Source organism: Gallus gallus, chromosome 1 (genome assembly GCF_016699485.2).
Source record: "Gallus gallus isolate bGalGal1 chromosome 1, bGalGal1.mat.broiler.GRCg7b, whole genome shotgun sequence".
Lineage (NCBI taxonomy): Eukaryota > Metazoa > Chordata > Aves > Galliformes > Phasianidae > Gallus > Gallus gallus.
This window is the reverse complement of record NC_052532.1, coordinates 106,493,114-106,518,682: the sequence shown is the minus strand read 5'-3', so window position 1 is coordinate 106,518,682 and position 25,569 is coordinate 106,493,114. Positions and strand designations below refer to the sequence as shown.

Here is a 25,569-nt window from a genome sequence, read left to right as displayed (position 1 = left end):
TCTCCTGAAGGTTAAGGATGGAGCTAAACCTAAATAATGGGTCCAGATCCCAGAGGGCATGAAGAAAGGTGTACCCATCTATTTGTGTAACTAAGATAACTTTGTATTTAGGTCCATGATGCTCAGCTATAAATGAGATAGGTTGAAATGCTAAAGAGACTCCTATATGGCCCTGCCATATGCTGGAGAGCATATCCTGAAGATAATGTTGGCCAGATGTGTGACACCAATTAACACTTGGTGTAACCTGGATACAGGGGGGTGGATGCAAATCTTGGAAATACAGGGGAAAAAGTGCAAGAGTTCTGTTGCTAAAAAGGAGAACTCAGAAACTGAAGTCGAAGAAATGCGACAATCAGGGTAAGGTGTTTTGTGATCAGCAAATGAGGGGCTGTAGCATAATGAAAATATGCAAGCTGGAAAACTTTTTACTGGATTTCCCCAGGACACCAGGAAGACTGCACTATGGTACACATTCATAGAATCATGGAATGTCCTGAGTTAGAGAGGACCTCAAGGATCATCAAGTTCCATGCATCTTGTGGGGAAACAATGAGCATGAAAAGGCTGAGTGTACTGGGGAATGAAAAGCCTGGTAGAGCTGTACCAACAATGGCTTTTTGTTAGCTGCTGATTGGTCTGGGGGAAAGAGAAATTTGTTAATAGGAAGTTTTCCTAACAATTAAAAAAAAGTCATATCCACCACCTCCTTTGATCTATCAGCACTCAGAGGTATGTGTTTGTGTATGGGAGCATAATGGAGTTTTTAAAAAGAACTGCATCTCATTTATCACTTGCAAAATGTATATTCATTTAATACTTTAGTATGTTTTCTTGTGTGGATGGCTGCCTGTTCGTATAGCTTCTGCCTCCTTAAGCAAAGACATTGTGAGTCCTGAATATTCTCTGCAGAATGCTTCCCGTCTGCTCTGAAAGCTGAGCCCTGTCTTCTTTCATGCAGGGTGACTACTCCTGCTGTTTTACAGGAGGAGCTTCCCCATCCCTTTGCTTGCCCAGAGAGGCAACAGAGAGCTGCTGACAGCCAACTATGTCTGCTGTGTTTTGTTCCTGTGCTTTTTTGGGTGATCGTGGCTCAGCCATACAAGGCTTCCTAGATTTCTCTATGGTATTACTGACAGGGGCTGTGATGCCATTCTTGCCTCAAACTAAAGTTTTGCACAGTTTTACCTTCTTCATTGAAATACATATATATATATATATATATTCAGATTCCTTTAAGTGATGCAACTGAATGAAGTTCATATATTGAAAATGCTGGAGCAAGTATGTCATGGGTGCAAAGATAGACTCAACCAATCAATCTCTGCAAACTCAGACTGACATCTGTGCCTGCAGAGGAATTACTCAGCGCTTGAATCTGTTAGGCTGAAATGTCTAATAGCTGTTTCAGGATCTACAAAATTGGGAGGCACTTGAGATTTGATAATGCAATCCTGCCAACCACTCTGGAAGAAATAATTTCTTTTCTGTGGAGCTATACTGCAGAAGACAATTTAGTTTACTGTCTTGCTGAGGCCTTCTCTACCAGCTAAAGGCACGGAGAGAAGCTTTGCACTTGTGGTAGAGGGTAAAAACATGTTTTCCTTTTTCTAATAAACTCTCTCCAAAAAGTAACTTTGCTTTCTTTGAGTACAAACCTGTATTTATAGCCATTGGTGTTGGCTGTGCTTGAATATGTGTTACAAGCAATACCAGAAATAACTTCATTTTCCTTTAGATGTTTGGTACAGTCTTATGAGGACTGGCTGAGGGAGCTGAGATTGTTCAGTCTGGAGAAAAGGAGGCTCATTGCTCTCTACAACCACCTGAAAGGAGGTGGTGGCGAGATGGATGTCGGCCTCTTCTCCCACATAACAGTGACAGAACAAGAAAGAATGGCCTCAAGATATGCCAGAGGAGGTTCATCCTGGATATTAGGAAAAATTTCTTCTCAGAAGGAGTGGTGAGGCACTGGGACAGGCTGCCCAGGGAGATGTTGGAATCACTGTCCCTGAAGGTGTTTAAGAACTGTATGGATGTGGCACTGAAAAACACTGTTAGTGGGTATGGCGTGTATGGGCTGACTGTTGGACTAGGTGACTGCAGAAGTGTTTTTCAAACATTAATGATTCAGCGATTCTAAATATTTCTAGAACTTTTGAAAATACCATGAAAATGGTCTATTTCCTTTCTTTTTCCTTTCTCCCCTTTTGTGTAAGTCTGTCTCTAGGAATAGGTACAGGCATTCAATTCTGCAGCACATCCAATTAAAAATACTGTTAAAAAAATCAAACAAAAAAAAAGTCTTTAAGGAACTTAGACATTTTTGCTGATTTTATTTCACAGTTTTGCTGGTTTATATTCTCCTTATCTTGAAACTCCCAATGTGGTAAAAAATTCTTATGAGGTTCTTTATAGAACAAGAATATAGCCTTCAATGGATCATCTGGGGAGAATTCTTCTAGTGTACTGGAAAGATGTGACATTGGCACTTCCTCTGCCACAGCCAAGATGCTGAAGAATAAGTGTGGATTCTGATTCCAAAGTACTTCAACATCCAAATTCAGAGTCTAAGTAGATGGACTGACAATATGAAAAGCTCTTGGTATGCTCCAGAACATACTTGCAGCTATTTTCAGGCATGAGAATCAGCCAGTCTTTCCCTACTTCAAAACAATGGCAGTGAGGTTTGAAAACCACTGGATTTTTTCACAGGCACAGCACTGAGCAAGCCTGATCCCTCCAGCCCATTTAAGGCAATGGCAGGGCTCTCATTAACTTCCATGATTTTGGAATTGGATGCAGTCATCCTGGCTGGTACCTTCACCTCACACTAGGCTTGTTGTCTGGGCCTGAGCCCGCACCAGTCCTGCAGAGGTTGCTTGGCCCTGTAAGATGCTGCAGAGAGCAGCCCACAGTCTGGTGGGTGTGCTTTGGGAAGGAGAACATGTGTGGCTCTGCCCATGGCCTGCTGGCTCTCCAGCTCTATGAAGTGCAGGTGGCTCAGGACAGAGGCCTTGATGGCTCTTCCTACATGAAACTTTTATGAAGTCTTTCATCTTGAGGCCTTTCCTCCATCCCTTCAGACCCTTCCATGCTGATAGCACACCCATATCTGATGTCCTCTGGATGAGGTTTTTTGTGCTTCTTTGGACTGCTTTTGAGTGATGTTCTGTCATGTTGCAGGAAGGAAAAAAGGCCTTTTTAAAATCCTGTAGCAAGGTGCTGGCCTCCTTCCATAAACCCTATTCTCCACAGAGATGGGAGACAGAAGTACTTTTCTGAACCAATTCTGATCTTGAAGTACGGAGTTTGGTCTGAGGTTTCATGCTGAGGTTTGGAGCGACTCACATTTTGCAAACAGGTCTACTCATTCTCTTAGAGTTACACCACCTATTTAAGGTAGAAATATGCAAGCTAGTACATAATGCACACTGCTTGCCTGCTCCAAACCACAAGTTGCTCAAAAAAGCTAGTGGTGAATCCTGCTGGGAAAGTTCAAAATAATGAAAGAACAGCTACTTCTTGCTCTATTGCTGCCTATGACAGCATATATAATGCGATGCCAAGTCAAACAGGGAATGCAAAACTAGAAGATAGTTAATACACGTCTTCAATCAGTTACTCAGATGTTTTGTCAATACGTTCTGTCATGATTTTAGTGCTCTTGATCTCACAGAAAATATGCAGCCCGATTAGAAAACAACTTGTGTATTTTTAATTCTTTTGCTCAGAACATTTCTTTATGTTTTACAGCTCAGGACACACCTTTTCTGCCAGAAACTTGCTTTGCTCCAATGTGAATGAATTCATAGCTATCTTTTAAAACAGGTAACGTGATAATACCTTTAAAAGATTTTCACATAGCTCTAGATTTTGCAGAATGACAACAATACAACATCAGAAAAACCAACAGAGGAAAGTGTAGAGCTAATGGAAACTGATGTATTTTTCCACATTCCTTAAGAAAAACAAAAGCAGCTGCCACTTTTTTTTTGTTGTTGAAGAGTATTTCTGATTGGTCTGAATCTGTTCTGTGCTATTCTTTTGCTCTAATGGGGGCAAATGAAATATTCTTCTGCATAACCCAGGGGAGCAGTTAGCCATCTCCTCTTAATTTGAGTGATCTTTAGATTTCTTATATGAGGTTCTGAATCAGACAAAGTGCTCAGAGTCAGCTCTTATCTCTACATAGTAAATAAGGTTGAAATTTAAAAAAGTCCATTAGCAATCAATACGGCTGGGATATTTAATTTCCAGCACATGCTTGTTTTGTTTTATTGCTGTAGACCCTAAGAGTTCCAAGGGATTATTTCCTTATTATTACATTTGCAGCATTTTTCTACATAACCTACCCTTTTCTGCTCACACTCTTCACTGTTTGACTGACATATTCTTGTGGTGATGCTACCTTGCTGACAAAGCAAAGGAAAGTGGTCTCACTGGAGCAGATAGGGCTGCACTACCCTGTCGCCATGATGCCAAGGGAATTATGAAAAAGAATAGCCAGACCCCTCCCTTGAGATGGGAAGTACTCCTTGTCTGCCAGCTTGGGAGCTAGAGCCAATTCACTGTGCTGAGTTTTCCGTCCATGATGGAAAAGCAGAAGCTGTTCCAAGTACAGCTCCCTCAGAACTGTTATTCAGGAAAAAAATAAAATAAAATAAAATACTGTAGCTGTGCTACATAATGGCTTAATGATATGACATACTCAAACTAAAAGAGGGGAGATTTAGATTGGATATAAGGAAGGTTTTTTTTACAGTAAGAATGGTGAGGCACTGAAACAGATTGCCCGGAGAGGTGGTGGATGCCCTGTCCCTGGAGGCACTCAAGGTCAAGCTGGACGGGGCTCTGAGAAACCTGGTGGAGCTGTAAGTGTCCCTATTCATTGCAGGGGGGTTGGACCAGATGACCTTTAAAGGTCCCTTTCAATTCAAATGATTCTATGATCATGACTCTATATTTTCTATAATGTAATAGGCAAAATGCTGTTGGGGCAGACATTGGAATTGCTCGTGCCTTTTGTTCATGGGTAACACCATCTATTCTCAAAACTGAGGAAATAAGTCAGACTAAAACTATTTTTGAAAAAAAAAAAAAAAAAAGACAGTGAAGAATATGTTGGCAAAACTGGTGGTGAATTCATTCTGTAAAGTTAGAGTTGTAGCTTGCTTGAGAGCTGTGACCAGTTGGCATGTGATGTAATGGAAAAGTGGGCTTGCCATCCCAACATTAAAAAGCAGAGGGAAGCTGCATGAAGCAAGAAGCAAAAGTTGTCTTTTTTCTACAAATATTCAAAACTTGTGTGCAGTTCCTGTTAGGCAAGATGGGTATTTCACTCAGAAAAATATGTACACCGTCCCTCATAGAATCATTTTGGCTTTATGCATGTGGTCTTAATGAGATTTATATGCAGCATTTAGCTTTAGTGTCAACTATCCGATGCTACAACATTGATTTGAGGATTAAGTATAAAAAGAAGTAGTCACAAAAATGACTTCACTTCTGCAATCTTCAAGATAATATTATGAAAGCCAAACAAATTTAACCCAAGTAAGATTTTCATATCAAGTCTCTCCCTAAACATATTACATGAGATGTTTCACATACATACTCAAAAATAACTGTTTTTGCCATATTTATTAAAGTAGAATTTTTATGTAATTATCAAAGACTTCCAGAAATAGTGTTCTATTAATCAAAATCATTTTGGAAGCAAATCATGCCATACAGTCATAGAAACAGACTTAGCTCTGTGTACTCCTAACTCAAGGTACAGATATTTTTTGCTTAGTCTGTACAACACCTTTGAAACATAAAATTAATGCAACCTAATATCTAAAGCCTTAGTTCTGCTTCGTCATTAAATCTATTACATCTACGTAGGAATAGTTAAAATCTGCACTTTTTTTTTTAAAGAGTCCATAAGCTATTTCATTATTACCTTCACATTTTAACTTTGTCTAGACCTGATAATTTAAAAATCCAACATAGACTGTGATGCAGCACTTTCCTGGTGCAAGCTGAACCCAGGCATTTGCTGTCAGCTATGAATTAATGCTGCCCATAATACATATGGTGCACGTTGTGCCATGTATTTGCCTGGCAGGTAGGCAGCATGTCCTTTCAACAATGATCCTTTAGTGGGTAAGCAGAAAAAATCCAACCATGAAGTACCTGCACTGAAAACTTAATTATTGATGTCACCCATCCCAACTTCCGAGGGGATCTTTTGCTGTCTGTGAGCAGCACAGACCTCAAGTGGAGTCTCAGAGCTTTGCACAAAAGCCTGGAGCCTATCAGAGGCAAGGATAGACTGAAAGGGCTGGTTTTCTGGACGTTGCTTCTTGGAGTGATGATAGTGCGGTATATATCAAACATTTAAAGAACAATGAATGTTTTAGTTGTGGGTTAAAGTGAATATTAATAGCTTATCAATATGGTCAGGAGCTTTTCCTAGAAGCCTCCTCAGCCAGGAATACTTTGTATCACTGTTATCCATTGGAAAGGAGAATTTCTTTTTTCTTGTATTTAGATACCTCATTAAATTATTTTATTTACACATGCAGAATCACATGTGTACTCCCATAACAATAACAGTGTTTGAAAATCCATCTAAGAATCCCACGGATTATCAGAAGAGAGCTTTATATTTTTCTTGGCACGCTCTTTAAGTATGAGCCAGGTAAGATGTAACAGTAAAAAAGAAAAAAGAAAAAGAAAGAAAAGAATAAAAACGTTCTTAACCTAATTAAGGTTAATGGGCCCTAAATAGGCATGAGTAAGTAATCAGCCTTAACAAGGATTAAATTTGCAGCTGATAAGATGGGAGAGGCTACAAGCACACTTGAAAGTCAGGATTAAAACTGAACATGATCTTGATAAATAAGGCAAATAATCTGGGGAAAAAGAAAAGGGCTTTCATCTGATAGGGTCGGAAGCAGCTGCAATAAGAGCAGCCAATTGCATGGATGGGCTAGTCAGCAGCTGGGTTGGTTGCACCTGGGTGGTTGGTGCCACCCATGAAATGAATGCAGGGATGGCTCAGCACCTTGTGCTCAGACAGTCCTACATGTCTGCCATGGAGCTGGTGGGCTTCAGCAAAGCCACCCTTGGGTATGGACTGCTTGCATAAGGACAAGCAGGAAACCTGTGGCAGCACATGGGTTTCAAAGTGCTTCTTGGGTCCAAGCATCCTTCTGAGCACTGCTATTTTAATGGTCATGAAACACAGCTGTTTTATTCTTCTAAGTGAAACATACTGCTGAGCTGGAAGACATCATTATCTTCAATTGTACCCTTTTCCTGAGCACAAATGGGATACAATTGTTAGGTTAAAACACTGGCTTACATTCTCATTAATTCTCGACCCTTTGCTTGCTCAGTCTGTACCTCCTCACCCTTAGGGGAACAAGAAAGGCCAACCGGCAGCAGTGTCTCAGTGATCAGCTTGTCACAAGTTTGGTGTTTGAAACAGACAAGGCAAATGAACATACCGACATCATAACATTCATAATTTTGTTTTCTTTCCATTCTCTGCAACTTTACAATATGTGAACGTTAATGCTCCTTTTATTCTAATTATTTCTTGCACAAGTAAATATAATCTTTCAAAATTGCTAAATATTTGTCTCGAGCGTTTGGCAGGCATCAAGAGTTTTGGTGACATTCCACAGCCTTCTCAATTTCTCTTTATTACAAAGGTACAGTTAGCATAGACAACTGACTCCAGCAAATCACTGTCATATTTCTGATAGAATTCAAGAGGACAACCACAATGGTAATTAATTTATTTTCTAAGACAAAATACCATTTTAAGCAGAATTTTCTTTGATAGAATAGCCTGCAGATAGACCTGAAGGTCAGGATTCCATCGTAGAATAAATTGTAAGAATGCAACTTTGTAAAGTGGTTATAATCGTCATGACTTATCGCTTAACTTTCTAATGCTGTTTTTCGGTGATTCGGAGAACACTGAAGGAAGTGTACAACTTTTCACATGGACAAAGATGCAGCTTCATCCTGGAAACTTAGAGATATTCCCCCAAAGCCTTTGTTTGCCCTAATATTCCATAATGTTAGGCTTTTAGAGTCGATAACCCATTAGTAATCAAGAGATGTATCATTTATTAATTATGCACCATATTAATATTTAATCTTTTGGGTTGCCGAGCATATTTCTAAATCTACTTTTTAATTACATTAAAAAAAAATAAATCTTCAAGGCAACCATTAGAAAAGTCATTTTTCTGCGCATTATGACTTCAATTACTTTGAAACAGCTGTCTGTGAACTCTTCATGATGGTACAGTACTTGGTAAAATGGCCATCTCAGCTCATCCAGGCTCTTCGCTTGTTTGAAAGCTAATTGAATATTAGAGCAAAGGGAATGTTACAAAGAATTTCCTATGAGCACTAAAGTACTCTGGAATTAGCCCTGGAAATGTGGTGCCAACCGCCAGCCACTGCCTGCTTGACAGGAGGGCACTGGCTGGTGGTACACAGCGGTCTGCCTCTAGCCCCCATCATGATTCCTGGCTCAGCACACAGAGTGAAACAGAGGTATTAGTGAGTCTTTCTGCCTGTGGATTGTCTTGGGAAGCAGAGGACTCAGAGGGAGTCAATAGGGTGGCTATAACAAAGAAAGGGCAGACTCTTTAGCAGGATCTGGTATGACAGGACAAGTGGAATTGGTTTCAAACTGAAAGAAGGGAGATCCAGACTGGACAGAAAGAAGTTTTTATAAAGTAAGTGTGGTGAAGCACTGGAACAGTTTTCCCAGAAAGATGGTGGATGCTTTGTTCCTGGGGATGCTCAAGGTCAGTCTAAACAGGACTCTTAGCACCCTGATCTAGCTGTAGGTGTCTCTGTTTGTTGCAGGGGAGTTGGACTAAGTGGCCTTTAAGGGCCCCTTCAACTCAAATTATGATGATTCTATGACGAGGATTCTATGGTCACTCCATCTTCTTGTAGGTGCCCAGATGCAGGATGTGCAGATGGAGTGGACTCACTCAGATGGGCTGGTGGGTGCATGAAACACAGGGTTGGTTCTGACCATCCCTTGGAATTCTCCAGATGGTTGCAGATTGGGTAAAACCCCAGGTCCTCTGCCCTATGCTCAGTAACTTGCCTGAGAAAGCAGAAGTTCTCTCCATAGCTTTGCAACGTTATCAATAATGATAATGAAGTTACAGCAGACCAGTGCTCCATCAAGCTAAGTATGTGCAGAGACAAAACAGAAAGCATTTTGTTTCCCAAAAGATCAAATCTGATGAATCATTTCACTTAAGTGCCGTTTTTCCTCAACAGTCCTTGAACCTGTCAGAGAGAAGTTTCCATTGCAAGGCACTCACAGAAAGGTTTCTTATAGTTTCATGTCAAAATCTTACCTTGGAGAAATGATAGAGGAAATGTCTGTACCTTACTTACCTCCCCCAGCTGCACGTGCAAGGCATTTGCCTCCGTATATGATAACCAACTCTGACTACCTGGGTAGCAATAAAGGAGAGATTTTGTTTGAATGTTGCTGATTTTGTAAGGAAAGTTTCTATGTTTATACAATAATTTTAGAAAGATCCTCTGGAAATACATCCCTTCATTCATAGAACAGTAAGTTACATGCAAAGAAAACAATCTCATTGTTCTTAACATGGTGTTTTGGGGGGTTTTCAGTTGAATAAGGGCAAACGGGAAAGTGAGGATGAATTACCTACAAGGTTGAAATCAGACTACATAAAAAATACACATTAAATATCAAATGGCATATTCCTACTAGGAACGTAATGGCCTTGTTTCAGTGAAACTGCTTTTGCTTTACACTACAGAACAAGAAAGAGAAGTTCTGAATGTGTTTAAATTAGGTGAACACGTTCCTGAAATAAAAGACTGTCTGGATTCTGACTCTGGCTGAAGCCCTGAATATTGCGTATGACCCCGACAGCACTTAATAATGAACTCAAAACCAAACAGAAAATACAAGAATGAAGTCTAATGTCTAATTGCTTAAAAAGTTTTACATTCAAATCCAGGGCTGATAATGACTTCCTCTATTTTAAAACTAGATTCTGTCCTTTCTTAGAATGAAACATTATTAGTATAAAGAGCTCTTTATAAGGATGTTTGGGGTGGACGGCATCTGTGTCACCCAAAGAAAAATATTCTCTCTTTACATATGTATTCTTATGTCAGTCTACATAAGTAAAGTTCAGAAATGAGGAGGAATACTTGTGTTCCTATCACTTGCACTAAAACACTTGCTTTTAAAACTAAACATGTATATGTATATTTGGCTGAGTAGATCAAACTTCTTCAAAAGGTAGAACCTGTCAAAGCTGGATCGTGCTGCAGCCCCTGAAAAAGGACGATCTTTGTGGATGCCAGGCCTCCTGGGTTCAATTCTCTTCTCCCAGCCATTGACGCTCTTTATTGCTCTCAACAACTACTCTTTCCCTCCATTTTCCCATGTGGGCCTTTTAATTTATGAAGTGATGGTGAGTCACTTAATGATGCTGATGATGGGAAGAGTGCCATGGAAGTAGCCAAGCATGATTTCCCTGGGGAGGTGAGAACAGGCTTGGGGAACGTTTCTGCTGGTAGATAGGGGGACATAGTCCCAGAGAGTGATGCTGGCAAGGCAACGCTTGGGAAGTGCTTCCAGGAGCCTGGTAGGGAAAGCAGTTCCTTAGCATTGTTAACTTGTCTCTGGATTGGTCCTCTTATGTCTTGGTGTTAATGCTACATATACCTTGCAGAGGAAAATAATATTGATACAGATCCTCGATTACATATCTGATTAAAATGAAGGCTGATTTTTCCATTAAGCTATACAATAGGCAGTTCCTTGAGTTTTCACAGGACATTAAAGGAATGAAGCATTATGAAAAAGACATTCTGTTACAATAGCACACTAATCAATACTGAGAACATCGGTTATAAATTATTCAGATTTGGTTATAAACTACTCAGATCTAAGAAAGACACAAAACCTAGGAGTCTGCAGTGCAGTCAGCTGGATGCAAAAGTGTGACTGCCTCACCTGTGAAGTACCAATATGATACTCTGCATCTTTCTGCATCCAAACGGTCACAGTACAGAAATGCCTGTTTCAGTGGATTATAGGAAATAAATCATTGAGTGGCCTTGCCCCCGACAGACCCTGATCGCTGTAACTTGTTGTGCATTCTTCCTTCACCACACATTAATTTTTAATGAAACCATTTCAAAATAAAGTCATAATGTGAATCATAAATCACAAAACGGTGGTAATAAACCACTTTGGTTTATATTAGCTCTGAGCAGACGATACTTAAGCATTTCCACCATTAGCAGGGAATATGTGAGCATTCTCCACAAAACATTTCCTCTATTACTTCCATCTTAAACTGTGGAAATGTGGGAAGCAAAGCCAGTTCCAATCAACCTCTGGGTCACTATTTATTCTCTTAATTGAATGATCATATGCTAACAAGAGAAGATTTTTAGCACTTTTTTGACAGCTGCAAGCATTTTTCAGTGACATAGAGTTATAGAAGCAATGCTGCCAGCTACAGCTGAGATAGAAAATGGAATGAAGGGGAGGGATGGGGAGACATAGTTAACTGACATGATGACTAGACAAGAGTAAATAATAATATTTTATTATCATGTAGTGCACAGTATCGACTGATCCTAAAGTGTTACCTCTTGTTAATAGACAGACCCATGCTGCAGATCTGTAATATAGAATATAAATAATTTATTCTATTCTTATAATTACTTTTATTAATTATTCTGCTTCTTGATGGTTTCTTCCCCATTCTGTGGACCTCAATAGGGCCTATAGTATACAGGTAAGAGGAGTAACTCAAAAGAAGACCTAGGCTATATAAGCCAAAGCTCCCCACATAATGCAAGTGCCTGGAGTCCTAGATGTCTGGAGACTGCACAGAACAGCTCTTCATTGCTGGGCTGGCCTTCCAGACATAGATCTGTTTGCAGGCCATGTAGTAGTCTGAATGTGTCCAGTAATATATAGCTGCCCTGACCAGAGCAGGGAATTATAAAAGACTGATAAAGGCTATTACCTCTCATGAGAAGGCTCCTCTTGCTTAAACTTGGTGAGGCACCAAAGCTGTCAGAACAGACCTTATGCTTCTGTCTGATACACGTGAAGGGTCTGCATTGGAATAAATAAGATCACTTATAGACATCAACTAGCACTTTATTAATTCTCAAGTTTTAAGAATTTACATAATGATTCCCTTGGCGCCTTTTACACATGCTTACTTTTTTATTTCCAAGCATTCAAGAATGCTGGGGCCCATAACCCATCACAATCTCTTAATTGGGCAAAATATAATTTCAAGTATGTGTTTCATGACCCTGAGTTAATATGAAATTTGTATTCACACCTGTATGCACAAGCTTTGGGAAGCTCAAATATAATTTAACATTAAAAATAAGCAAATATTTCTAATTTTGGAGAGGGAGTATGGCATCAGTATCTAGAGGAAAGAACAAATAAGCTTGAATACAGTTTGAGGCACTATGACTGAAGACTTGGTTACATGCATTATGAAAATAGTTGTAGTTTGATAAAACAATGTTTTGATATCTTAAGAATGCATCTACCATCAATCAGAAAATACCTTATAAGTTGAGTTAAATGAAAAAACAACTAAGGACTTGTAAGGGTTTTAAGAATTTAAAGAGCCTGTCTGCTCCAATCCAGTGGAGCACAGCTGGTTTCTGTAGAGAGCTCAGCCCAGAGAAGTTGGCTGTGCAGCCATGGTAACTGCACTTCTATCTCCACAGGGCTACCTTTTTTGCTTCCAGGTGGACCCACCAGGAGCTGACTTCACTGAGGCCCTGTGCTCTCTGGGCAGGAACTTCTGAAAATAAAATCTCTCAGGTGGCTCCCTTCTCTCAGGCTTACCTCTCCAGTTAGCTACAGGGTCTGGGCTCATTGCCTAATCAGGCAGAAAAAATTGTATGGTTGTTGTGATTTTACAACAAGCACTAAGTGAAAAAGATTGACGGAAAACAGGCTGCTTGATGGAGGATTCGGATTAAGGGTCAGAAGGCCCTCATGACATACTTTTACATTTCACAAAGTGATTGAAGATGGAGAGACAGGTACATGTCATTGGAAGGGCCCTTAGGAAGACATCTAACCCACCTGCCAGACTCAAAGAGGAATAACTGTGCCATTTCCTGAGAGATGGTCTCACCCGTATCCTGAAGATCTCTAGTGATAAGATTTCCAAGCTTATCCAGACAACCTTTTCTTCTTGTCTAATAGCATCTAGGAGAAATCTTCTGTGCTTACTTTTCAGTATGCTATGACAAAAAGAGAGTACAGGAATTCTTTCCAACATCTTTTTGATGAACTCAAAGACAACTATTGTGTTTTCTATCAGTCAGTTCCACTAGGGTAAGCAGTTTCCTGCTCTTTCCTATGTTTTTTCTCCCATGATCTTGAGGTAATCATTTTCATCATGAGATCACTCGTTATTATTCTTTGAACTCTGCTCTGGACCTTTCTAAGTGCTATGCCTCAGCCTGGTTCTTCCATTCTAGTTGAGACTGAATAGAAAAATTGCATAATTATGTTGCACACTCCACTGCCTTTCCCAATACTTTCTTACCATTTTGCAACAGAACAGTGCTAATGCAGGAAGTCTACCATATACGGTATTATTTCATTCATATACTAAACATGCTCTGCTTACTTGTGAGGTCTAGAAAATAAGAATAGGAAATATCTGAGTGCTGAACTTCTGTCACTCATAATTTAATTTGAAGATGCAGTTTCCAGGGTCTGAAGTTCCTGATCTCAAACCAGTTGCTGTGCAAATCTTGAATCTTCAGCTGTATACTTTCCACCCTTGCTTGGGCTACACTAGTATCCTTACCCATCCTTGTATAAAGAACATTCTGTGTGTAGGATAAAGATTGAAGAAATTGCTTCTAAAGGTGGTAGGACTGTTTGTGTTTTTGAGAGTACCCAACTGGCAGAGGCAGCTCTGAAAAGCCCACTTCACTACCGCCAGGCCCTTCTTCAATGCCATTGGATCAGGTTGCTTTTCTTTGACTTGAAGAACAGAGCAGCTTTTCCTGCCACACACATCACCAAAGTCATAAATTTTCTTTGCACTTTGCAATAGGGATTAATCTAGCTTACAGGGTATAGAGGAAAATGTAATGAAGTAATGAAAAGAGTGAAACAGATTTAATAGTAAAAAGAAGGATATTGCAAGATCTGCAAACGATGACTTTCACCCTTGGAAAACAATGAAAAAAGATGAACTGGAGTTCTTCATTATAAAAAGAGAATCTGGGGCTTTCTCCAAGTGTTTGCCAGCACTGGGCACAAAAAGGATAAGCTGTTACTTTAATTTGCTCTTGTTCCCTGAGAACTGGGGTCAATGAGAAATCCAGACTGGGTACTGGCAGGAGCCAAATGTGGAATTCCTTTTTGCCTTCTCAACTTGGATTTCTTGTTGCAACAGAAACAGTCCAAAGATCACTGTAGTGTGAACCTATAAGCTCTGTCTGGCTTTGAATCAGGCATGGTTAGTGGTATTTTAAGTGTATGCTATAGTTTTCAAACAAAAACCAATCACTTATTTTCAGACGGTGGCCTAGAACTATTGACAAAGTTGTCATTTGCTTTAATGCAAACATTGAATTATTGATGTAAATGCTAAAGAGTACATGTGCATTTAACAAAACTCCAAAACTTCCAGTCTAGAGGTACAGAGTCAGACTTCTTTCCATGCTTTACCACCTGTTTTAAGTGATTCCTAATATGTAGCAAGTAACAAGTTCAGTGAATCTGTCCCAGCGCTGCTGATGTTTTGGAGCACTTTCTTTAAAATGATACATTTTCTCAAGATAACAATTTGGAAAATGATTGCAGGAAGGAAACATATTAGCAATTAAATTAGCATGGTTTAGCACAACAAGTAATAAACTGCTTAACACTGAGCCCCTGTGAATTAAAAGCCGGAACAGCATTGGACAAAAGTCAAGGTTATGCTGACACATTTATTTCTCAGTAAATGAGGACTGTTTAGTTTTAATGCATTTGTGGTTAGCAATAGTTTCAAAAGATCAATGTAAATTCATTTTGAACTAGTAAATAATGTCTTAATGAGACTTCTGACAGCATGCTTTCACACCTTATGGTTCCTTACCTTTAAAAATGCCCAAAGGTGAACCCATTTTTTCCCGGCATTTTACAATAAACAAATAACATCATGCGGTATTTTATGACTTCTGTATGAAGTGCATTCGAGGGAATTGCAGTGTGGTTTCAACAACACCAAAACTCTGGCTGTTCAGTTCACAGTACTGTACTGTTCTTTTCCTACAATGGCTTAACTCTGATTCAGAGTCAAAAAAGAAGTTAAATGAGGCCTTCGTTTTCTGTCGCGTGTAGTAACTAACATGAAACAAAGTACAGGATTTACCATGACCCTCTGATGCTACCAGGATGTAAACCATCTGCCGTGTAGAAACTTGCTGGCATTTATAAATGCACACCTTCATTTTCTAACTAGAAACCTAGTTCAGGTCTTGCGTAGGTCTGCTGGAGACCCTCTACTGGCATTTCATAGGTTGAATCAGCTACACTGTGAATCCATCACGGTAGTCATTAACATCTCAGAACATGGGCCATCATGCTCTTTAGAGCATGTGCTGGTGTTGTTGCTCACAGTATTAAGTACAAAGGTATGAGGTGCAGGTTGTCCCCAAAGAGTTCTCAAAGTGGTCTATTCTAACACAGAATTGATGGATTTACAAAATCTGTATCTTGCAGAAGGGCACATGTTTTTCAAAGTATGTCTGCAGACCCAGCTGTCTGTAAAGTCAGATGATTCAGGTTGTAAGTCAGCAGTCCTCCCAGTGGTACCAGTGACTTCCTCAGGGCTGTTCACATGACTGACATCATGCATCTGCTTTCCGACTCAGGGTGGGAATCTGAGCCAACACTACAGATCTGAAAGGAAAACAGGAAACGTAAATCTTGCACAAATTTTAAGAAAGTTCTAAAAATAACTCCTAAACTTGCATATAATGGATTTTCAAAGCCTGACACCTTGCAACTTGCCAGGTCTATTAGGGAGTACGCTGGCAGTCAGATATATAGAAATATCTCCCTTACTAATGATATACAGCTCTCTAATTCTAGCTCTAATAAAGTGGCAAGAATAATAAACTGGATCTTAAAACTGTCATGTCCTTGTGACTGCTATCCATACTTGACCTTGAAGCAACATAATTCATAGGAAGGGATTGCTAAATCTGGCAGGAAATGCACATTTCTCTGGCTCTGGTCTTCTGGTGAAGCAAACTGCTGCTTCATGAACAGTTCCTGAGGGAAAGCACACGTGTCCTCAAACCTACTTCGTGTTTGGTTCTCCTGTTTGTTCCTCCTCCAGGGGAGGCAGCCTGTGGAGGAAGAAACTGAGCTCTTTCCAGAGCACCTGCCTTCACTGGGCTATGGATGTAATGCTCAGGGCCTGAGCCTTAACAAGGATGCCAAGATGTTTACAGATATTTTGATAAGATTCTTCGTTGCCTTTAATGGTTTTGTGACTGGGCCCTTGTCTCTTCCAGCCATCCATCACAGTGAAGTCTGATGCTTGTTGTCAATATGATCCAGAAATAAAGCAGTGAAGACCCAAACTCTGCAGCTTAAGCTGGGCATTTCCAAGATATGACATTTCATTTACTTCCTTGCTTTCTAAAAGATGCTACCACTGAAGCCATTCAAATCAGCTGTATTGTACAGAGCATCTTGAACAAACTTGGTAAAGGCTGCACAAGTGTCTGACAAATGTTAATGTAAAACAGGTGGCTCTCTGTGGAGTCCCAGCGTGACTCCTCAGCTCTTCTAGCTGAATTCACCTTTGGGACTGCATCTTATGGCGTGACCTACTCCTTGTAGAAAAGCATGAGCTGGGAAGAAGTTGATCATGGGTTTGTGACTTCAGTTGAGTGGAAAAGCACGTAGATATATTGTGCAGCTGCAGACGCTGTGTGAAGTGTGCAGTTTTGAGAATCAAAGCCTGAAACAGAATAATCCAGTCCCTCAGGGACAGCACCACAAAAACAAACCGAGAAATAAACAAAATAAACAAACAGAAACAACAAATAAACCAACAAAAAAGGCAACGTTCCCAAACTGGAAAGAAATAATCAACAGAGCAGAGAGAATTAAAAGAAAAAGAGTCCATAAAACATTACAAGGAACTTTTCCAAAAATGTAAGGAGAAGAAAGTCTTGAAAAGTGACCAAATAAAACCTGTGCCAGCAATTATACTTAAAGAAAACAATTATCCTCCTAAAAGTAAAAAAAAAAGTTAAACTACCCCTAGAGTTTTACAATAGTAATAATGCACAACAACTCTAATAGTCTTGTAGAAAATTGAAATAGGTAAGGTGATGTGGCAGCACTGGGTTATTTACCTACCTTCATTTTGTTTGAGGGATTTTCTGATTTAGACCCTTAGGCAGCCTTTATATGAAGCAAGAAATTCAGCTGTGTTTAAATTTCTTTTCACAAAAGGTTTTTACTTTTCTGAGTAAAAGATTCACAATATCTTCAGAAAATCATTCTTGAAAAAGCATGCAGATATGCCTCTTGTGGTCTCTGCAGCTTTTTTGTTCATTAACTCAATTTTGCATCTAGATGAGATTGTCCAAACGTAACCAAAACTGTATTGTAAACTAACTAGCATATGTACAGTGTAAAACAACAAGAGAAATTAAGCTATCACATGGCACTAAAGTGCCAAGAAGTTCTGCCTGTATGCAATACAAAATTGTTCAAGAGGACAGTGAGCTGCAAAAATGTCTGAAACGTCTTCATTATTTCCTTTTGGTTGCTTTTAGTGTAACTGACTATTTTAAGTTTGATGTGATGATGATTAAGTCTGGCTTATTCTCCAGCCTGAAATATCATTGAAGCTTCTGCATGGATCCTTTTCTATTGGAGGGGATGCGGGCAGGTGCTTCTGTGATTGATTCAGTGGGGAGGGGTGCAGGGAGGCACTTTGAGATAAAAGCACTTGTGTGGCAGCAAAAGGACAGAGGTCTCTTTGGGTGCTTTTTCGGGAGTTCCGTTGTGTTGCCTACCTTGTCCAACTGCAAAATAAATAGATAGATAGATAGATAGATAGATAGATAGATAGATAGATAGATAGATAAAAATAATCACCTGAATGAGTCATTGATCTAAGGGCTGCTGAGACGTATTTTCTGTGGACTTTGGTAGGTTTGCTCCAGGGACTTTGCCCCTTTTAGTTCTCCAGACCAGCTTTCAGTTCTAGTTAGTTCACTACATTTTATCTGCACCTCTGGAGGAGTGCACATGATCCAAGTTGTTGTGTGTTTTTAGTAGCATTATGACACTCTAACCTTGACTTGTAGGGATGCAGGATTGTGAACCTGCCCCTAACTGTATAACTGGACCATAGAGTTAACAAGACACCAGTGAATTTGCTAATGAACTTGCCCAGAAGGTACAGGAAAGGGTCAGTTCTGCACTTTCCCCGAGACAAATTGAACCATAAATTTTACAAGTTTTTGTTGACATTAATTGGGTTACACTTGTGTAAGAAATTCTTCTTTCTTGCTCATTTGTCTTGCGAGTTGTTTGAAGTGCCAAATATTTCTGCCATGCCAGTCACTCAGCCATGTGATTTCCAGGCTTAACAATTTCTCTGAGACACCACAGACTCAAACTTCACTATAGTTTATTGCTCAATAAAAAACAATAACTTCAGATATTTCACCAGACTGCAGTTCTCAGAGGGTCAAATCAAAACTCCCGTTTAAAGAAAATTTTCTCCCAGCCTCCTCCTTTTTTATTAGTCCTTTATTCACATCTCAAAACCACTGGGCCTTGAACAAAAGGCTCTTTTCAGAACAGTCACTTCTGTTCAAGATTAAGTGAAGTGATTTATTACATTTATGTAGTGTTAGGCAGTGATCATTCAGATGTTAAATTAATGGACATTTCCTCACCAGTTCCTTGCCAGTTCCTGTAGTACTGTTAATGTACCATTTGATTCAGAGTACATGAAATAATCCCCCTGCTAGCTCTGGAGAAAGAGTTGTCCTTTGTCACTGTTGTTAATTTCTCACAGGGTGAGTTGCCGTGTCTGGATGTAGACAGACCTGAAAGAGTTTGACATTCCAACTCTATCAAAGGCAGAGGTGCCTCTCCTGTGCCAGTCCTGCATGTAGACACTAGTGCATAGTTAACAAATTTATGAGAAACCCTAGAAATCTGCGATAGAAAGGCTGAAAGTATTGACTTTAGGCTGGAGTACACCACTGCTGCAAGCTGGTACATCACTGCTTGAGCTAATGTCCTTTTGTATCTGCAGACTCATCCCTCAAGGTGCTGGAAAAATGCATGCTGTGAGAATGGAGATGCTGGAGAAGTGGATGGCTCCTTTATTTGCTGGAGAGGTTCAGATGATATCAGTAATGAATGTCTGCTGGGAAGAAGACAGAAAGAACGGTAAATATAATTTTAGTTACAGCTCTTTGGGTGAAATCCTGCATTAAGTAGAGCCACAAATGGGAGCTTTCTTGAACTCAGCGACTTCACCACTATACCCAAAACATGGTAATATTTGAAGGATCATACCACAAGTAACTGGCTACTACCTATGGGAGAAAAGTACCACACAGAGAGGTTATTTTTAGTTTTGTTGTTGTATTTGGCTTGGTATAAGCTTCTTTGTTAAAGCCAAATTCTCTAGTCCAATGTGCCAGACTCTTAAACGTGTCTACTCTTAACTGGAAAAGCATGACATTCTGCCATCCATAAAAAATGTGGGGTTTCCAAATCTCTGTGATGTTTGTGCATGTTAGGGCAGAGCTGCACACAGACCAGTCTGGTTTGAGAAGAGATGACTGAGCGTTTTACCATCATGTAGGATCTATCTGTATGAGATTTCAGCTCATAACAGTATGTTTAACAATGAGTTGCCATAACACAATGACATGCCTTGGAGAGTTGACCATGGCAGTCCTAGAGAAGTCAGCTATGGTCTGGCCTATACCTCTATGTGGCACTGGGTTGTGTGCCTTTGCTTCTGCTGACCTGCTTACCACCTTGCAGGTTTTTTGATCCTCTCATTCTTCAAACACAATAAATAGAATTTGACTTTTATGCATAACCTCAGTCTGGTCTTACTGAGAAAATTCACTTTTGTTGCACAGAGCATTTGCATTTGCCAGTGTGCCTGCGAGGCAATGAAGAACAGAAGCTGTTATCCAGCGACGCCACATGGACTGAAATATATGCTTAAATACTCTGAATTAGGTTGGTTTCCTGACAAGCAAGGCAATGCACTTAGGTGTGTGCTTAAATTTAAATATGTTGTTAAGTCCTATTCATGCCAAAGAAATCTAAGCATGTGCTTAAAGTTGAGAAGTTTACTGAATTGTGGCAAAACTGAGAGGCCTTTGTAGAATTAATTAATCTATCTGAACTACTTTTTATGTATGTGACCCAAAGAGAACTATATGGCTTCTGTGTGATTTTTAAACATATCTTTCAGTTAAATCAAGGGTCCAGACACAAATGGTAGTACACATTATATGGATTTATGACATTCCCTGGAGGATTCTGGGTCAATAAAGCAGTGAATGGATGGCAAAGAGGCCTCTAAAGTGTTTGCTTGGAATTTGCAATGAATGAATGAATTACTGTTTGTTTTATGACTGGAAAACATCTTTCTATGGATGCTGCAGATCAGGCTGACTGACAGATGTAATGTGCTTTTGCTGTGCTTTGAACGACTCTATTTATTGTATACAAGGCAGAAGTAAAAAAAAATAAAAGGGAAGACGAAAGTTGTAGCAGTATACTGTTAAAACATACTGGAATATAACATAGGTTCAATGCAAATGATTATTATTCAACATGGTGATTTTTTTCCTGCAGTAACTCGGAGGTTTCCACTCGGACCAGTGCTCCACTGTTAGCAGACACATTGTACACGATGTGAGAAACTGGTAGCACATGTGAATCTTATCTAAATGCCTAGTTTACACACATTTAATTTGAAAATCACCTTGGGTTTTCTAACCAGCTAGAAGTGGTGAGCCTCACAGAAAGCAGGATGTTTTATCTCCAGCTGACATAGAAACATTGTGTACGGATACAACCAAAAGCAAGACCTAACAAGCAAAATACAAAAGGAATGGGGAGAAAAAAAAAAAAAAAAAAAAGAAAAGAAAAGAAACAACAAAGTCATTTTGAAGGATAGGAGGGGAAAGAAAGAAACCTCAGGTCTGTCCCACACTTTCAGCCACGCCAAAGGCCAGCGCTGTTACTGCACGCATGGTCTTCAGTCTGCTTCAGACTGTCCATGCAGTTCTGGTCAGCTGGACAGAAGGGACCTAGCACTGCTTGCCTAAAAAGCCATTAAGTTCTTTGGGTTAGTTTGATTTTTGGACTGGGGAGCATACGGAGCAGGACAGCCAAGTTTCCCCCTTGCTTCTTGCACAACTGGAGGCAAGAAGATTGCTGCTGCCCCCACGCCCCCTTGTTCCCTCTCTTGCTGGAGGCAATGGGGATGCTCTTTGCTGTGCTTGGTTTGGCCATCCAGGAATGCCCAAGGCTGAAGAGTGGTGGATGAGACAAATTAGTTTTCTAGGGAGATTTTTGCTTTTCTGAGGTATGGCTTACGCTACCAACAAAGAAAGAGTATTTGATTCCAGCTTTGTATACAGTTCCTGGTCCTGCGGTGAACAGAGACTTCTTGCTGTGATTTGATAACTTGGCTTTCACTCCACTTTAAACTCTAAATTCCATACCAAATTTCTCTTGGAAAGATTTCAGTGGTGTATGGTGATTGCTAAATACAAACAGCAGTATTAGTTACCTTGCAGCTGTCAAAAAAGCAGCAGTTTACTGAGCAGTGATCACGTTCAGCAACCACAAGATGCATTCAGGGAATTGGTGCTGTCAGTACTTGATATTAGCACTCAATGGCACAACTATAATAATTAATACATAATGATAATGCAAGGGCTAATGAAATTAGTAATGCAATTACTATTAATATTTTGCAAGCCTACCTAATCACTTGCACAGCACCCACAGTAGTGTGTTGGGGAGCGTTAAAGCAAATGCCTCCCTTTGCTACAGAGAGGTACAACTTTTGTCAACTCTGAAGAACTAAGAGGAGGAAAAATGGAGCTGAGAATAACAACAAAAAAATATAAGGAAAGAATTGGAGGGCCTGTGTTTCTGATTTATCAATGTATTATTGTCAGCAGTGCCAGCAAATATGTGTTCTAGGTCACTGAACTGAATGCAAAACATCCAACAGGACAGCTGAATTAAATGAAAATAGAGGTTCTCTACCTTGAGTTCAAATAAAGCACAGACAGTCGGCAGCAATGGAAAGTCCATTAAATTTTAATTTACTTGTCATTAAAGTATGCCATTCATCTGTAATATTACATGGCAAGGAAGCCCAAGTACAGGAGTGTATGGCTTACTGTTCTTAATGGTCTTCTTATAAATTTCTGTCTGTGATTATGATCAGTTCTTTCTTATCATCCATGAAATTTATGAACCTATTTATTACATCAGCGGAGTGGAAATATCAGATAATGCAATGCAATAAAAATTAGATACTGATTTTAAGAAATCAGTGTGTCCTCCACAGTCTCCTATGAGAAGTGCTAGGAAAGAGTAGCTAATTACTTCAGCAGCGTTAAAAACAATGGCAGTATAACAGCGTATGGAACCATTTAATCAAAATGGACACGCAACTCTCTTGTAATTATATGAAAAGGTCATGGAAATCATCAATTTAGACAAATACGATGTGAAGAATATGGCTTAAAACTTCCAGTAAAACTATCTCCTGGAGATTATTTGAACCACAAAAAAGTGGTTTGTATTTCCAGTTTAATAGCTGAGGGCACAATGCCATACTGTGTGTTTTGGCTTGCAAGATCTCAAAGCAGAACTTTCTTAATTGGAACTGCTCAGATACACAGCATGGAGGTTCATTTCAAGTAACATACCTGCTGCTGGAAAATATAACTGCCTACAATTTAATTATATAAAAGTTGTACCCTTGCTTTTTGATTGGCCCTGTGAATTTCTCTGTGGAGCTGAAATACCAATTCATCTGTTTTAGCAGAAGCAAAGGAAAAGTGAACTGCTTTCAATTTCCTTTTTAGTATGCAGTAATGGATAATTTCCAGCTCTGGAAAAAAATAAAAAAGGACCCCAGCCTATACCTGGGGGTAACCTAGTTCCACCAGGTAATATAATCTGCTTTTCTTGCTGCAGCTGAGCAATGATTGACCTTGACATCTTGATTTTGGGCAAGACAATGGGGGCAGGAAGAAAATCTGCTCTTGGAAAGAGGGAGGTGCTTTGAAGTGAAAGGGAAATGCACATTTATATGACTGTGAGGGTAGGGCCAATTAAAGCCTAGACATGGGATAATTCTACATGGCACAAAAAGCCTGTCATTGCCTGGGCACTGGAGAAAGAAAATAGCAGTGTTATAATTTGCCTAGGCTATTACTGCGATTCTTAGCTGAGCTGAAGATCCCATGAGGATGGCCTCATTAATGCAGCTGTGTTGCTTCTGGTAGCCATTTGCATCCAGCACTGGTATCTTTGCACAAGCTTTTCCTATGCTCCGTGTGTATGCGCATGTGCTTTTTTGGCACATACCTTGGAGCTGAGGAAGATGTGGCTATTTTATAACCCGATCTTTTTAAAGTGGGGTCTCTAGCCCTCTGGGACTGCCAAGAAATACTTATAAACCTGGTGGCAAATGACCTGCCCTAGCTCTGATTCTCATGTGCATTTTAGCCCAGTTATCTGGGCTAGATAGGATGTCCCTGCTTCTAATCCTGCCACTTCATGTGGAGAAAAGGGGCCCTGGAGCCACCAGGGGTTGGATTTGGTGATCTCTAGAGATCCCTTCCAAACCCTGCAATTCTGTGATTCTGTGATTTCTGGAGATCTGTAGCACACGGATGGGAAAAGAAATTCACAGCAGTAAAAGGAAGACTTGACCAGCTCCTTCCCTACTGAACTTTAGCAAGTATGAATGGTTGTGGCAGGCTCTTCTTGTGCCTATGGAAGGCTTATGTTCGCCAACACACTTAGGGCTATGCCTGTGCCATAACGTCTAACAGCAACAAGAGGCAATACCTACCCCACAGGTACTGTGGAACAAGATGGGGACCAGGTCCACCTGGGGTCTGTTTTGTGCTCCTACCATCCATGCCTGCACAGTGTGAGGCTGCTAAGCGACTGTGTCTGGGCTAAGGCTCTTGGATCACCAAGCCAGGTGAGTCCACAGCCTGCTAATTGGGAACCTGAGCCCAGCAAGGCAGCCCTGCAGTACTGTGACAGGCAATAAACCACTGCACTTGAGTTTGCCCACTCCAGCATGCCAGAGAAGGGCTGAGGTAGGCAGAAGCATTTTTGGATGTAGTGCAGCATCCTCAGCCCCATCCTAGGGGTATGCCAGGAGGAGGGTGCACAACCACTTATCTGTTGTGCCTGCTGTCATCATGTACTACCCTGCCAGCGAACAGGCTATGCAGTCAGCAGCGGAGATGCTGACATAGCTGACAAGGAAATAATCTCTTGCTGATACAGCTTTATCTCCTGCGTTTATCGTAGGAGGCTGCCAGTTTTAGAGGCTCCTGCTGCCTGTTTACTACGGCTGTGTGAGCTGCCAAGTGCCATATGCCATCTCTCCCTGAAACATGGCCCTCCTTGTCTCAGCACCCTGAAGGAGACGTGATGGAATGACGCTGCTGTGCTATTGCCCTGGGGGCCTGGATAAAAATGAGGAGAACACAGACACCTGGAGGTGTCTCCCCACATCTTCTAGCCATTGCCCTGGCTGTGTGGGGTCTCAGGGTCCTCCTGGCTGCCTGGTACCTCTCAGAAGTCTTGAGTTGTGCATTTCCAAAGCACAGCTTCTTCACTGAAGCCAAACATCTGGTGCTGCTCATTACAGCACCTTTTGGTGTGCCAAGGCTCTCTGGCATCTGTATTGGCATTCTTGCCTTCCTATAATCAAGGTTTGGTTCCCGAGACTTCCCTTGGAACATGTGCTGTAGGCCCATTCCCAGGAGCAGCCCTCCAGGCCACCCAGGAATGAGCTGACACCACCAACATCTCCTGTCTTCTGCATCTCAACTGAATCACGAGGGACCTCTTTGGGTCCCCTGGCAGCCACTGGACTTCAGCCTTGTGTGTTCTTCTGTCCTCTACGGCTGAGAGGGTGACTTTGACACACTCAGGTGAAAGAGCTGTCTGCAGCCACTGAGAGGCTTGACGAAACAGAACAGTGAGGGAGTGCATGCCATTCCTTGGTGTGTGGGGAAGGGATGGGGGGGATGCAGAGCCCGCTGGGATGGTGCTGGAGTTGTGCACAGTCGTGCAAATCAATCCTGTCCATCTGGTCCCTTCCACCCACAGAAAATGGTTTCTGGAAGCAGCATGCCAGGTGCTATTTCTAGGAGCTTGTGGGGCAGCTTCAGCAGAGAGTCTGGGAGCGTGCT

The 25,569-nt window shown here is 40.7% G+C and overlaps 1 long non-coding RNA gene across 1 annotated transcript; it reads left to right on the top strand.

The window, feature by feature from the left end:
• The first annotated feature begins 323 nt into the window (after positions 1–323).
• Positions 324–20,852, top strand: LOC124417432. The gene is made up of 3 exons (XR_006932220.1): positions 324–360; positions 19,383–19,519; positions 20,227–20,852. It is a non-coding gene; the product is annotated as an uncharacterized LOC124417432 (long non-coding RNA).
• Positions 20,853–25,569: the final 4,717 nt, after the last annotated feature.